General features: G+C 33.3%; 1 protein-coding gene across 6 annotated transcripts in view; it reads right to left on the bottom strand.

Moving 5' to 3' along the window:
- LOC106786035 (blood vessel epicardial substance-like) overlaps positions 1–16346 on the bottom strand; it is a 45838-nt gene that overhangs the window by 25620 nt on the left and 3872 nt on the right. The gene's annotated exons all lie outside the window — the stretch shown is intronic.

The following is a 16346-nucleotide window of genomic DNA, read 5'->3' as shown; positions in this document are numbered from 1 at the left end:
CCCTCTCTCTCCCTTCTTCAATAACCTTCGACCACGGTAATAAAATTTTCGTATTTCATTTTATACGTCATCTTTTAGAAAGTCGTAAACCCCACTTTAACATCGATGCGATACGTAAGTACGAATCAAGTAAGACAGAACCGATACGCGATGCGATAAATCTACGCGTCCTTCGTACGGAAGAACGTGAGTTTTGAAACGACCTTGAGAATTAATAAGGCGAACGATTTAACTGCAAATTGCAGCCTGCATTTAACGTCGGCGACCGTTACAAGAGTATTATGCCTCGTAAAGATTAAACTGATTTCGTCGCGCTGATTCGACAGCTCGATAGGTCAGTTCGGAGCTAACGTGCATGCTTCTTCGATCGTTTAATTATTAGACTACTCACGTATGGGGGAAAAAAAAAGGAAAACATTAGAAAGGAGTTTCACTTAGAGTATTCGTCACGTTTAAAAGCATTTCACTGATTCTTATTGATCGCACAGGTTTCTCTCTTCACTAAAGGAATTACCAATGCGATTCAAATTACAATGCAATTCGTATAGCTTTTGTTCCAAAAGATCTATAGACTCGTTAACGCTGTCCCTATGAAGAAGGGAGATGGTTTAGTAGGAATTATCGAGATTTTCCATTGGATTCGATTCCGGACACTGCCAGTTCATCATTCCTCGTCCTTCATCTTTATGTAAAATTTCTAACGATCGAATCGAAATAAAATAGAACCTGAAAGGTAAGATCTTTTCATAAAGAATCTCTCATTGGTCTTCTTCGTTTTATTCGAAAAATTTTTCATCCCGTTGATTAGGATTAACTTATTCAAATTATAGAACTTTTTATATCCTCTCGTAGAATAGAAATTTTTATTTTATTTTAATTGCATTCAATAAGCACGCATCGATTACTTCGAAGGAATTCTTTTGTTCCTTTGTATTATGTATCGCGCGGCCGATATAGAAAAATAAATTAGATAAAAAAAGAAAAGTATGGAAGAGTGCGAAAACAATCATCGGCTTGAGAAAAGTAGGGATCTATCACGACGAACAGGGAAAAATGGGAAAAAGAGAGAGACCGAAGAAAAGTTGAAGGATTTCATTTTCCTTCACCCTCGTGTATCTCACTCTCTCTTTCTCAAATACCCCCAACACCACCTCATCCTCACCCCACCCCACCCTCATCTTCTCCACACCCTTCTATCTCCAGACTTTTCTTTCTCGCTTCACTTCCAGTGTAGTCTACGTTATAGTCGAAAGAGAAGGGTTTGCGCTTTCAAAGCTATTAAGGTTATCTTCCATTTGGAATTCTCTATCATTTTTCTTGAAAACTCTACAAGAGCCATTATTAAGAACTCATAGGATATCGTGGCTTTAAAATTAAATCCGCAGTAGTCGTGATATAGCCTAAGAGATAAAGAGAGAGAGAGAGAAAAAAAGATAAAAATATCAAACGATTTTCTTGGATTAAAATTTTCCGAGATTTCAATATTAATTGAATATTGTAGCTAGAGAGCATATTGTTTCCGCGTCAGCTATTCTAACCACTAGTTTAATAATCATCGTCCAAATAAACCTGTAATATCAAGATCAGGAAAATTCTTTAGATTCTCGTTTTCGCATTATTCATTCGCAATAATATTCCAATTGTTAATATAACGATTAATAAAATATTAAATTAATCTATCTCGCAATTCAGTAAGAGATTCATTATATCTATTATTATATAAAATAACATTAAATTGACACAGTGACCACTTGTTGAACGATTCTCGTAAAATTCACGATAATGTATCTCTCTTTCTCTTTCTCTTTGATGAACCGATACTAGAACAATATTTGTTCTTACCAAAGTATAGGAAGTTTACGTATCACATCATGGTCGGGACATTTGCAACAGCAAGGCCGTCCTGTTAATCATTTTCAAAAAAAAAAACAATTCTTTCATATGATAAAATATTCTAGATCGAATCTTTATGTACTTTCGATCGTGTGTTCAGCGAGTTCTCGAAGGTCGACGAAGAATAGTTTCAAACTTACTATCGACGTAGTTGTGTTTTTTAAACATTAAACTCGTGAAATTTCTCGCACAGGTATATATCGTCTGGCTTATCGTTGTAATATATTACGGCATTATGCTAATATCATTATGACCATGACTTTGTCGGCGAGCATAACTTAATGACCGTAATCCTTTTTCTTTTCCTCGCATTAAACAAATCCCGTTCGAAATATAACTTTCGGGGTCGAATGATCGTGTGAAAAGCGAAAAATGTTCCTACGTTTGCTTGCTATGGATAAAAATTCTAAAAACGTGCTTATCGTGTCAGAACCGGGCTAGGCCGGGCGAACACGTGAAATATGAGCGCTCCACTTTCGTTATTATGCGTTTTATACATAAAACCGCAATTTCATTTCTCCTTCGAATAAATAGAAAATTAAACTGGGATAATTGTCAAGCAACGTTCGTCCAATTTTCTTTCCTTTCCTTTACTTTCGTCAGTAACTAAACAATTAAATCTTTCTTATATGACGTTTAGATTTTCTCCTTTTAGTTCGTAAATAATATCTGACGAAATCAAACGATTATTACTGAAAAATATATTACTCTCATTGCTAAGAGAACAGCTGGGTTATCCTGTTTAAATATCGTCGAGTAAAGAGAGAGAGAGAATCAACGCGATGTGGTAAACGTGTATCATGTTAATGGTGCTTAGTCTGACAAGTAATATAGCGAAAAAAGACATATACTTGTTTGGAGGAAACATAAATGTCATGTCCAACAGATGATCATTGCGAGAAGAAACTTAACCGCGAATTGTTACTCTCTTAGATCGAATCCAACATATTTATTCTCGATTATTTTCTAAACAAATATTCACAAATTTTCTCACAATAGATCTAACAAAACACATAATACAAAAAATAAATATATATTTAAAATAAAAACTAACAAAAAAACAAATAAAATCTGAACGTTAATCGATTTTGATCATTCAATTAGCAATTTCTTTATTTTTTTTTTGTTCAAAAACATATCGTTTTGTACAGATTCATTGATAAACAAGGATGTTAATTAATTAATAATAAAAAAAGAAAGTTATAGGAGGCTTATACTAAACGCATTATATCAAGCATACTTGAAAGAAAGCGCGAGAAGCACGGGATGAGGGCGTATCCGAGTAAAATTTAGTATTCCTGACGGTTTTCGAGGTGGGCAGGTGAGCGAAGCAGGTAAGCGTTCCGATATCGGTATGCTAATTAATGACTGGAAGTCCTTTCGTGACTCTTGGCGCGCGTTCGAGCAAGCAGCACGAATCCCGAGCAAAGCTTTCTCGCCTTCTCCTTCTTCACGGGCTCGCCCCTTCGGGTCAGGGTGAATAACGTGACGTCACAACAGGGTGTGGTGATTTACACGAGACTTCAGCGTTATAACCTTTCCCTTCCCTTCTCTCTCTCTCTCTCTCCATTTTTTTTCCTTTTTTACATGATCTTCCCTAACGCGAGGCGTCAGTTACAGCCAAACAACGAAGTATTTTAAAACATTACTTCTAACATGCTCAAGAAATATTTTGTCTATTATTTTCTTTTCAAATCGCGATGGATTCCCTTTAAAAATGGTATCCTTGAAATAGAAGTATCGCATCTCGACTTCGGTGCAATGCGAATACAGATATAGATTTATAATACTACTTTCCTCCCCTCCCGATAGATAGTATATTATACGTATCGAAAGAAAAATGACAATCGAATGAAATTGTTCGCAATAATAAACCGACGAACGGATTGGTGGTAAGCTTTACTTTTTTTTGTTTTCGATTGAAAATCCGATTGAACAAATAGGATAGAAAATATCAAAGTTTATCTTTATCGTCGCGCGACAATATGTAACTGAAAAATCTTCTCTCGTGTTATAATATTTTCTTTCTTATTTATTTTGAGCCCTCAGATTTACGTTTCTTATTTTTCTTAGAATCAAAGTAGGATGACAAAGAATAAAGTAGAGATAGAGATAGAGAGAGTGAGAGTGAGAGAGGGAAAGAGTAAAGTACACACGTAGGATAAGTTCTTTTAAAAACTTTTAAAAAGAAAACACGGTTGATTACATCCTTCGTTCTTCTTTCTTTATTTCATTCTTTTTTTGTTCAAAGGTCGAACATCGATCGTTCCCTGCGAACCCATTAATTAAAATCCAATTGTTTCATTGAGATTGATACGTATTTTTAAATGTAATACTTTTTCCCCCCGATGCATTATTTCATTCATTCGAATACTTAATCATAATGTACAACAATGGACGTTTACGTTGCAACAAGAAAATGGCATTACGTTTGACACGACACGAACTATTCTATACTCATCGTCATTTATTAATTCGTCGATTCGAGAATTATTCAAATTCATTCGAATCCCTTTAACCAGAATTGGCACGTATAAAACTCAATAACGTGTACAGATATTCTCATTATTTCATCGCACTTTAGATATTATCGTTAAATTCATCAATAGAGTTCACATTCTAGTTGGACGGAAAATTCGAATGATTAATATTTATTATCGCGTATGGTATGGATATTTTTTGTATTGTGAAATAAAACATAATATTATAATAATCGATAAGAAAATAAATGTTTCATTAAATTATATATTGTAATTAATTTCTTTTATGTTGTTTCTTATTTATATTAAATTATAGATATTGAGAGGATCGGTTTACTCGAGAGGGAAATGATTTTGGTTGTATTTGACGGCATAAATTAAACGTTCAAACGCATGCGAAACCATGACTGTCTCTTGTGGCTTGTCAGTAACCATTTTCAGAGAGGGATCTGAGGGATCGGAAGGTCCATATATCTGTGGTATGCTCTTGGATCCTCACGTACTTTACCGACTAATCCAATTCAAAAGCTATCCAACGATAAGCTATATCTACCTTTAAACGAACAGAGAGAGAGAGAGAGAGAAAGAGAGAGGCCCTTTGGTTAAAGGAAAACGATGGTCGGCATAACGTGCTTAATAAATGTATCCTTTGACGCAAAAAAGAATAATACATTTCTTTTATAATTCATATCATTCGATTTTTAATCGATCCTACAAATTCTTAAAATATCGAATAACTGAGTCAACTAATTTCGTTCAATCAAAATGTTTCTTAGAAAAATTCACTTTTAATGGATTTTTCTTTCTATTCGTTGAGAGAATTTTTTTTGAACACAATGATTGTAGAATATATTCTTTTAAAAAAAACCTTCCCTCCGTTACTTATAATATGTATCCATCAAAGTTCAATTCTTACTGAAGGATTGTTCGATTTTATTGTGCTTTTATGTATAAGGAAGAAAAGAACATTCGATTTCTTAGAAAAAGTAGAAACTGAATAAAGGAGAATCGTATAATGTTTCCGCCCCCCTTCCCCGTTCATGTCAGACTGACTTGAGTTTCTTATATATCTCTAGTGTAAAAAAAAAAAAAAAACACAAAAAAAACTTCGAGCTATACCGAACATTGTACTCTAAGAAATTGTACGCGATCGTACCACAACAGATAATTCGATAATTCTAATTAAACGAAAGTATAATGCGTTGAAAAAATGATTTATTTCACTATGATAAATATCCGTGACGCACGCGATTCCGTTTCCGAGATATACCAGTATCGATAACGATATTTCTAATTAGTTCATTAAGCATTAATCGTACGATATAAGAGAGTGGTATTACACGATATATATATATATATAAATTATATATACATATGTGTATATATAATGTATACATATGTATATATAATTCATAATACAGGATACTCCCAACACATAACTTTCAACTAATTGAGTAATGAAAATTTGAGCATCGAATATTCATCGGACATCGATAAATGTTAGTGATCGAAGTTATTGCAATTGGAATATAAAAATAAAATGGAGGAACAAAAAAAGAAAAACCGAAAAAAAAAAAACAAGGCTTGGTTTATACAGTTTCACCATTGCAGTGAATGAATCCGTTTAATTGAATTTGTTTGATGTTGATTGTAAGATGATAGAGGGACTAATGTACTGTTCAAATATAACAAGAAAAACGTGTGTCGAGGTCGAAGAAAAAATGCAACAACGATTGCGAATAAAAAATCATGAAGAATCTTATCGTCACGCGAACTAGTCTCACGGTATCGCGTATTATTTCGCGTGATAAACTAACCTATTTTTATGATCGTAAAATGTGAATAAAGACTAAGGGAGAATCTGAATCGTGACTTTTGCACCGATACCCAAGTTACACGGCCAGTTGCATAAAAAGTACTCGTAGTAACAGCACAAACGTGTTCGTGAAAATTGGTTGAAAGAAAGAAAGAGGAGAGGGGGGGAGGTAATAAAAAGGAACAAAAAAATGGATGAAATTCGTAACTTTTTAAAGATCGTCTTTAAAAAATCGTATTGAATTATTTAGGGTGCGGTGGACTCACGCACGAGAAGCTCGATAAGCTCGACGATCTCGATGGGCAACAAGTGTCCTTGGCTTTGCAGAAACGAAGCTTGCATATAACTGCATATATCTGACAGTTGTAAGAATCACTTATCACTTTTTTTTGTCGATCTCGAGAATAGAAGAAAATAATATCTAGGGGGGTAAGTCGATTGATCCTGCAAGTTCAAATATCTCAATGTAATAATCGAGAGTTACGTTAAGAGAATTTTTCTTTTTTTCTTTTGTTTGTTTTATTATTTCTAATAATATGTTTAATAATTCTTCCTCTTCTTTAAAGTTTTATAAGAATACGATAATAATAATAATAATAATCTCGTATTTATCTGATGCAAATATGATTTGGTTCGAATCTTTTTCTCATGTATAATATTATGTAATTCCAATGCAAAACATTTTCGTTATTTCGTTAAAAGGATTATGTGAAAATCTTTATCGAAATAACGAGAACGTCTTGGGAGTGTCGTAAGGAGATGACAAGAGAATATATATGACATGAATGAAACGGCATGTTTAAACTTTGAAGATGTTTTTGAATTATTGCGAAGTTGTACATCCGAAAGTTTGAACTTTCGCAACATTCCTACAAATTATAATGCATAGAAAACAGTGAGTGAATGAGAGAAAGAGAGAGAGAGAGAGAAGTAGTCGTTATATCCCATTGCTTTTGCAACGTGCACATTCTCGAAACTTTGGTGGTACGTGGACCGAGGGCCTCGTATATTTAACGAAATCATTATGCAGAGCCGATTTTTGACTTACGTTTAATGCGAAACTAGTGTAGATAATGAATACTCGCAAACGCACGCACGAAAACACATACCATTACATTTTAAGATTCCTCGTTTTGTGTAAAATGTATTTAATACCATTACATATCGCACCATTTCGTTGAATAATCCCCTCATTGAGATATTATTTCGAATGAATTGTTATCAAAAAAAATATCTATAATAATTATTTAATGATATTTAAAATTTTACGGAACACACAATAATAAAATTAACACACGGATAGTTAAGATCAAATATAAATACATATATTTGAAATATAATCAATGACCAAAGACGTAATTCAAATGTATATATTATTCTAAGTCAGCATAACGTATGTATGTACGTATGTAGATCATGTTGATCCGTTTATAGAGCTATATATCAAGCTGCGTTATTGTACAAAATCAGGAATGGATCTAGCAGCGTATCTAACGTGTAGAATGATGGATTATTTACGGATCGATACGCTTCTCAATTACCACTAGATCCGGATTATCCATAACAACAAGTGACCCTAAGAATAATTCTACTATTACGATTTATCTTCAATCTATATATATTATGACAAAAAAAAAGGGAAAAATCTTCAAAGTTATATATTTCAAACTTATCGAAAGTAATATAACCATAAGAAATAAAAAGTTTGGAATACGAATAATGGACGCGAGAGCTATTATCGACAAAAGGAAAGTGGAAAGAAAGAAAATGAGAGAATGGGTAGGAGACACAAGGCATTAAATCAACATGGACAGGAGGGAAGTGCTGAACCAGGTTCCAAGTACTTGGCGCCCTACGCTGGAATACGTGAACATACGTAAGCGTATTCGCTTCTAACTATGTATATGTGAACTCGGAAACATCTATGGGAATACGAGGGTGGCGCGAGCGCCGTACGAAGAGGGCTATCGACCCTTTCTATTCCAACCTAGAACGACATGGTCTGGTGCGTGCTGCTTTTGTACTGACAATGTATGCACCTTTACATAGTCCAGGACTTTATCTAATCTACACATGAAGATTCACATACACTACTGATAATAATTACATATAAGAGATAGTAAAAAAAAAGAAAAAGAAAAAATATATTTAAAATAATAAACCCCCGCAGGAGAGAAGAGTTGGTTTTTTTTTTCATTTTTCTTTTAATTTTTGTTCCTATTTTCTTTAAGTAACCCATTAAGCCCGGATTAAATTAATGCTGATATGTTGGACGAATAAAAGTTCATTGAAGATCTTATCTTATTACGGTTGGGAATAATTCTAGCTTATTTATTTTTGTATATATATATATATATGTATATTTTTATATATCAGTTGTACATAGGGATATAAGTATAATAATCGTTTACTTTATCACAGTCGTTGTAATACTGACCGATGGCTAATAATTAGAAAATTGAATAGAATTACGTATCGCGAATGGGTGAATAGGAAACGTGATTCACGAATAAGATAACGTAATAGCGAAACTTTTACCCTGAAATGTTCGCCGGCTCTATAAAAGAAAGTGTATATATGCGTTTACTAACACAAGTCTATACGATGCTTCTCTCTCTTCGTTACGTCATCATTGCAGTAGCATCCCTCCATTAAGAGAGTATCATCAAAGGTAGATTTAATTGCACCGCGCAGCACTCCTACCTTTAAAGCATCACTTTGGTATTTCTTTGTCAAGGTTTTAACGCGATTCGTTCATTCGTTTATGAGAACCCATAGAAACGTGATCGAGAGTCAGGATTTTGACAGTGAATTTCAATTGGGAAGTTCATCGAAATTGATCGAGTGTGTGCGATCGTTTATTACAGGAAAAGTGAAAAATTAAAAAGAAGAAGAAATAATTTGATCTTCTTTTATATATGAAAACTCTTCTCTAATCAATTTCCTAATTAATTACTTTTAATAAACTCGAAATATTAATAAAGAAATTCACGTTAATATAGTGAATGCAAAAAGAACGTAGTATTATACATCACGCGTATTAAGAAACAAACAATTTTTATATATATTTCCTACATTTAATATTTTTAATTTCATTCCAGTTGTCTAGTGATAAGTATATAATCCTATTACAAGAAAGAAAAACTTATATAATTACAAGAGAAAACTGTCCCGTGGACACGCTACGAAACATTGAGATTTTCATTTTAATTAGAAGTATACAGGACATCGTTTGAAGAAAAACAAACCGAGAAAGTGGATTAAATGGAACTGCGTTGGACATTCAAGAACTGTAGCTTTCAGATTCGATTACCTTCCCGAAGAATGTTACCCCAGCATTTAAAAAAAAAGTTATACTTAATATCACATTTAATACAACCAACAAGAGTTTCGTAGATATTGAGCAACGTTATGATCATCCTCGTAACGAATTATATTTAACGACAAGATCATTTTTAACCATTACATTAATAACTTTAACGCGTTAACTAAAGACACAATCATATGAATGAGTATTGAAAAAATATTTTTTATGACCTCATCATCCCTTTTACCAAACGATGCTCGACCATCCCCTGTATTACATATATATCGCGTGCAATACGTGCGATATATTTACATATGTCTCTACCCACTTGTGGCTTTATCGTGATCTATTCACAATCGAAATGAAGGCTTACCTACCTATATTATAGTTCATCCTTTTAAATTCTATTATTTAAACGATATAATTAAAAGAAAAAAATATACTTTCAAAAAATAGCTATCCCATTAATTTTCTTTTTTCGGAACGTAACACATACGCTACCGTTCACATTGCGTAAACGAATAGAGAATCAACAATCGTAGATCTCACTTGATCTATCTTTGAAACAATCATATTTTTGGACTCGGGAAATAGCAGCCATTGCTGCTGCACAACGGAAGCAAAAGGTGGAACACCGATATCTCATTTTAAAACCACCAAACGAATCGATACCATTTTCCCATGCGGCTAATATATATTCCGGATACGTTCGTAACATTTTGCCGGTTTAATGTCGCACAAAAATTTTACCGACTGTTACTTATTCTATTTTGAGAACAGTTTGAAAACGTAAATTTTCACGTCCGTTCTCTCTCTCTCTCTCTCTCTCTCTCTTTCCAGACCCTTTTTATATTTTTCCTTCTTTCTACGTGTGTTCCACGCTAACATTAAACATTACTTTCTTTTTTATTCTTCGGTTCCACTCTTGTTCTTCTTTTCAAATACATATGTATATACACGTAGATATGTACACGTCAATTCGATTTTGCAATTTTTTGTCTTGTCAATTTTTTCTCTCTCTTCCTTTTTAAATAGTTCTCTTTCGAATAGTGATACACGATAGAATACTGTGAAGCAGTAAAATCAAATTAATGGCCAACGTCTAACCAATAAAACACGGACATTTCGTTGCACACTGAATATTTAAAGCCTTAAGTGGTCCACATATCCGAGAAAATTTGCCTACAATAACCATTTCCATAAAGACTCACGATATCAGCTACTTTTCGTTCTTTCAAACCGAGCCTTCCCATACATTGATGCTCCTGATACGATCTATGTGGAACTTTAAGTAAAAGAAAAGGAATTTAGGTCACGTTATGACTTACGACCTTGGCCAGAATAGTAATAGAGGAAAGCAAGAAAGAGAAAGAGAGAAAAGATAGGGACAGGTCTTGATACATGATGCTCGCGAGAAAAGAGTTCACTATTATTAAGTTAATCTTTGTGACTTATCGGCACTAAGGAAATGTTTTGTACTCACTCGAACGTTAAAATGACGTTATATGATTGAATATTCGATAAAAGCACGGGGAATGTTTTTACCTGAGTTAGGATCATTCATAAATCTTCGTTTGATGATAATATACATATGTCAAAAGTGGACTTAGTTGTTTAACAATATATGTATATGCTTTTTCTCCTATCTGTAAAATATTAATTGACGGACTATTTTTTCAAACACTCGTAAATTTTCAAACTCTCATAAACATAAGAAAAATTTGCGCGAGATTATCGGATCAATCTGTTTGATTGTTTGTTAGTTATTAAAATCAAGTAATCATCTGGTTAGAATGAATCATGCGAGAAACAATGAAACGTTCACGAAACGTTAATAACATTTCTCGAGATCATGGGAAAATTATAATACACGCACGAAACATATATAACAAACAAGTAAACTATTACTCGACACGTAATTATATTTCGTCGGGAGCGAAACTCAGGCTCGTCTGGCACTTTGTTACACATTTGTTTCCCTTGAGCGAGCAAACTTGGGAAGAAGGTTGGTGTGTTGGTTGGAAGGTAGGTAGGTAGGTAGGTAGGTAGGTATGTGCGGTGAAACATTGGCCAACTTTCCGAATGCAAACGAATCCAAAATAGCTCCCCTCCCAACGACATTCCAGATACGCTTCAAAAAAGTCAAATCTCTGTTTCAACGACTTTCAACTACGGAAATAATACCAGCCGAATGAAATATGTATGAGCCGATGGCTTCTCGTTTTCCGGCGAACCAATTATCGGAGATACCGATAACTTCGGATGAAGGAAAGCTATCATTCGAGTTATTAATTTTCGAATATTTCTCTAACAAACATCACCAACCGACACCACCGGTCATATCGAAAGAGAAATCTCTTCCATTGAGATTTACGAAAGATCTGAACGATTATTCGTTTTCGAATAAAATATTTGTTATTGTCGATAACCAATCGTTATGAATCCAAATTTATTATCTACTCACGCGTTTAGGTATCACATATCCTTAAATTTACTTAATTAAACCAAAAAATCTCACGAATTGGTAAATACGAAATATTTGATTAAAGTAATGGTAAAACGAAACTAATATTAAATCCATCCGATCTCACAATCAGTGAAATACGTAATGTGACACGATGAAAATAAACGTAACCTCTTCCTTCCGTTTGTTACTTCACAAAACTCCGAACGATCGATATGCGAATTTCCTTGAATAAGCTAGGGTTGACAAGGGAACGATTCACAGAATAGATATCGTTTCGAAGAGAAAAGGGAGAGTTCCGTTATTACGGGTATAGCTATAAGTAGATTCAACGATATTCGAATAAGAATATTGCCGATTTCGTAGACGGTTTTTACCTAAAAATAGAATTTTACAAAATGGGTCTATGCTAATGATGAAATACTAACAAACACGTAACGAATTTATCTCAACAATATTTACGAACTTGGACAATTCAATTTATATGAGTCTACGTTCGAGTATTTTTCAACAAAGAAGTTTGTAATTTTGGATATCTGACGTTTAGATCTAGAATACCTATATGAAAGTTCGTTATTTTCAACTGGTATCTTGCTTTCTTGTTTTACCGTTGAACCTTTATCAGTATCAGATGGTGTTTGAAGCTAATGGCTGCAACGTATCAAACACATGGTGACACTTTAATAGCAAGCTACAGACAAGAAGATTAAGACGAGCCATAAGCGTGCATCGAACGTAACGTGTTATTACTTTTATGAAAGTTTCAATCTCCACCCGGCATTTCTCGTTCAATCTCAAGATGTTCCGAAATCGGCTTATATATCGGTCAATTTTAAACGGAATAAATTTATTCCAACCACCAAAGTCCCAGACATCTCGAAGATTATTTTGTCGTTTATTGTTTGCCCGAGATACATATTTTTAATAATACTTTACTCTTTCGTTGTTAGTTTGCGTTTATTTCATTACCACTTGAAAGGATTCAATGAAATAATTAAATTAATCTAGCGAAGGATTTTATTGAAGTTGCAAGCCTAAATAATTCGATAAAATATAAAACCAAGACATTCGATGTTGAATACGTTTAAGTAAAATAATGTATAAAGTATTATGTATTCTTGATTCTACCAAAAGTTATGCTGTCTCGTAATTCGCGTAACGATGTGGGTCTACGAGGTTGAGAACTTTGTACTGCGTATCTTGAGAATACATAGAGGACTCGGTGCTTAATTCTAAGCAAATTCTCTATTTAAGAACAATTAGTGGAACTCGTCAAAATGGCAAACATGTAAAGCATATTTCTATTTCTTATTTTTTTCTCTATATTTTTTTTTTTTCGGTCAAATCGTATCAACGAACTCGACTGCAAAAAGGATTTTAACTGACAGGAACGCGAAACGAAAGGAATGGTACAAAGGAAGAATATAAAAAAGGGAAAAAAATGAAAAGCTTGAGAGAGAAAGGGGAGGGGAGGGGGTTGATTTAAGGTCGGAAAAAAGGAGATAGCGCTTATTTCGCGATGTTTAACTCGAGCAAGTAACTGCAAGACTAGGTCACACTTTCCTAGAGAATGCAAGTGTCATCGCACGAGCAGCCTGAGCGCATTGAAAAGATGAAAGGCGAAATTCTACTATTCACCGTATGCCAGCTAGCAGCTAGCACAAGCCCCGATGGAAGCCGTTTTGTAGCGAGCATGCATGTGAGAAAATAACTGATGTGTAATAATAACCGGTATGCAATTCGGGACAAAGACCGGTACTAGCTTTTGTTTCATGCCAACAGTAACATTTAAAAGGGAAGGATAAAACACAGGTCGAATATCTTTCTGATACCAGAAAAGTCGTGATAAAAAAATTATTCTATGTGTTAATACGTTTATTGGCAATACCCCGGACTGTCAATTTCATTTTCAACTTTATATATATATAAAGTTTGTAGAAATATATATCGGTAAATTATTATTCCGACAAATAAATAAATTCGAAGTATTTTATTCAAATATATTCAAATAATATTTTCAATTAATATTATTATTATTACGAAAAAAGATATTTTTATCGAGATATCTAATATATGTCAAATATTCAGAAAAGCAACGGTGCCTGGATATAAAGCAAGATATAAACTTTCATCCCGGAAAGTAATTAAAGTCAACGCATCGTTCAACTTGCAAATATTCCAGCCACATTAAATGAAACACATTCTTTCGTTTCTTGTTATTTCCATTTTCTTTTTATTTCAACAAAAATATATAGCTATAATAAAATGAAGTAAAAACAATGTCGTTGGAAAGTAGTGAATTTTGAGGCTCAAATTCGATCTATGGGACACAACTCTCTCTTACGCACACTAGCCTGTAATTATTCAAGCTCCATTGGATTTCACAGACAGTCATTTCCAGAACATTACGCTTCGCTGTGTCCCCGATCAGTCGATTTATGTCACTCCGAATTAGCTTCGTTTGTTGTGAGGCCCTAATTGTCCATTAATCCAACCAAGTTTCAATTAAATTTTAACCACTGTTCTTTCTACTTCCATCTTCCTTTTTTCCCCCATTCGATCCTTTTTCTTTTTCTTCTTCTTCTTCTTCTTCTTCTTCTTCTTTCGTTAAAGCTAAAAATATTTTCTTTAAACATGAGCGTGTAAGTAATTAGTGGAAAAGGTTTTCGTGGAAGGAAATGTTTATCTAACATAATTCGCGCATTTACTTGAAATTTTTAGAAAGCACGAGAAAGAAATAAATTTGAAAGGTACGTAAAGTCGAATTTAACCATTCATGACTGAAATAGAGTGTTAGTTTAAATAAATAAATAGCGTTAACCTTTTAAACGGATTATTTTTATGAACACATATATTTTTCATATTTACGTATGTTAAGTTAAAGATTTTTAACATCTGATTAGATTATGAGCTTCATGTATAGAAATATCTTGTCGAATGCATTTAAAACGTTAAACTAGAAATAATTTTATTTTTTAGATACTGTTTAGGATATTCACGTTCAAAGACGTGCAAGGAATATTTACAAAAAGGGAAGAGGATTTAAAAAGTAAAACGGTTCTAGTGTAGTTCCATACAAAACTGACAGTCAGTCGATCTTTTCTAAGGGTTAGGGTTGACTGGAAAATAAATATTGCCACATCGTCGCATATTCTTGCATAATACAAATACAATACATTAATAAATATCTATCATATATTATATTTACATTGATCTTTTTTTTCCAATAGTGTTTCAATGTTTAAGCAAACATTGTTTGCATCGCTACGTCAACCTGCGTCATGTCGACCATACCAGAACGAAAAAACACATTTCAATGTAATAGCTTTGATAAAAGACCACCAAATGGTTCGAAACTATGGTAAAACCATTTTTTTAAGGTCGTGTCTATGAAGACAATAGTTGTCTACAGAATTATTATGAATAATTACTTCGTAATGTTGTTTAAATATCTAATTTCATTCAAATGGGAAATAGAAAAATTCACAAAATTAGAATCATCGATGTGAATTCTGTGAATTACTGAGAACGTCTCGTTAAATTCCACCCACTTAATTCCTTGGAGTCTCATGCATCATATACACACTATTACAAGTAAACTCGCTTACCTGCACATTTTATTTCTCACGAGAGGATCAGCTCAACAAATTATCACGCTAGTCATAAAATTTTAATGATAGGAGATACTCGGACGAACGAATTCTCTTATTACGAAATATAATATTGTACGACTTTTTTTGTTTTTATTACAAATATACAATTTCTGTAACTCGACTCAGAGAGATAATGGAAATAACGAAGTAAATACTATTATTTCCATTACTTCGGTAAGCTATCCAATTTGTAAACTGTCCCAAATTGTATTTAAATTTCATATTTTCCTATTGGTCGTTTCATAAACAATGTGTGCTCTAATAATTTGTATTGTATCCTCATGATACAGGAGGAACTACATCAATGCACGCTATCGTTATTTGAGTTATTTCGAGTATCCTTGCAACTAGGAATTCGAAATTATTCAAATTACTCAACAACGATCATCCTATTATTATCAGAAAATATTATCAAAGTATATACAAATAGTAGTACGTATTATTATATAATAATAATAATATCAATGCACAATTTATTTCAATCAATTTCTTTTCTATCGTATTTTCTGATACCGTATCATTCAATGATCCTTATAAATGATTGAACCATTGAAAGAAATCTCACAATAACTATCTCCGTCATTCTCGATCGCAAGGGAGTTTGTCTTTTTGAAAGAAAAAAAAAATAAAAAAAGAAAAAAAAACACCCCCCAGAAACGATACGATAAATTTTTAATCCCCATTGCGATTTACGATCGCGTTGTTTTAAAAGCAAGCAAGCTCCTACAAAGTC

This window comes from Polistes canadensis, unplaced genomic scaffold (genome assembly GCF_001313835.1).
Source record: "Polistes canadensis isolate GaletaPanama2010 unplaced genomic scaffold, ASM131383v1 scaffold_63, whole genome shotgun sequence".
Classification (NCBI taxonomy): domain Eukaryota; kingdom Metazoa; phylum Arthropoda; class Insecta; order Hymenoptera; family Vespidae; genus Polistes; species Polistes canadensis.
This window is presented reverse-complemented; position numbering and strand designations above follow the sequence as displayed.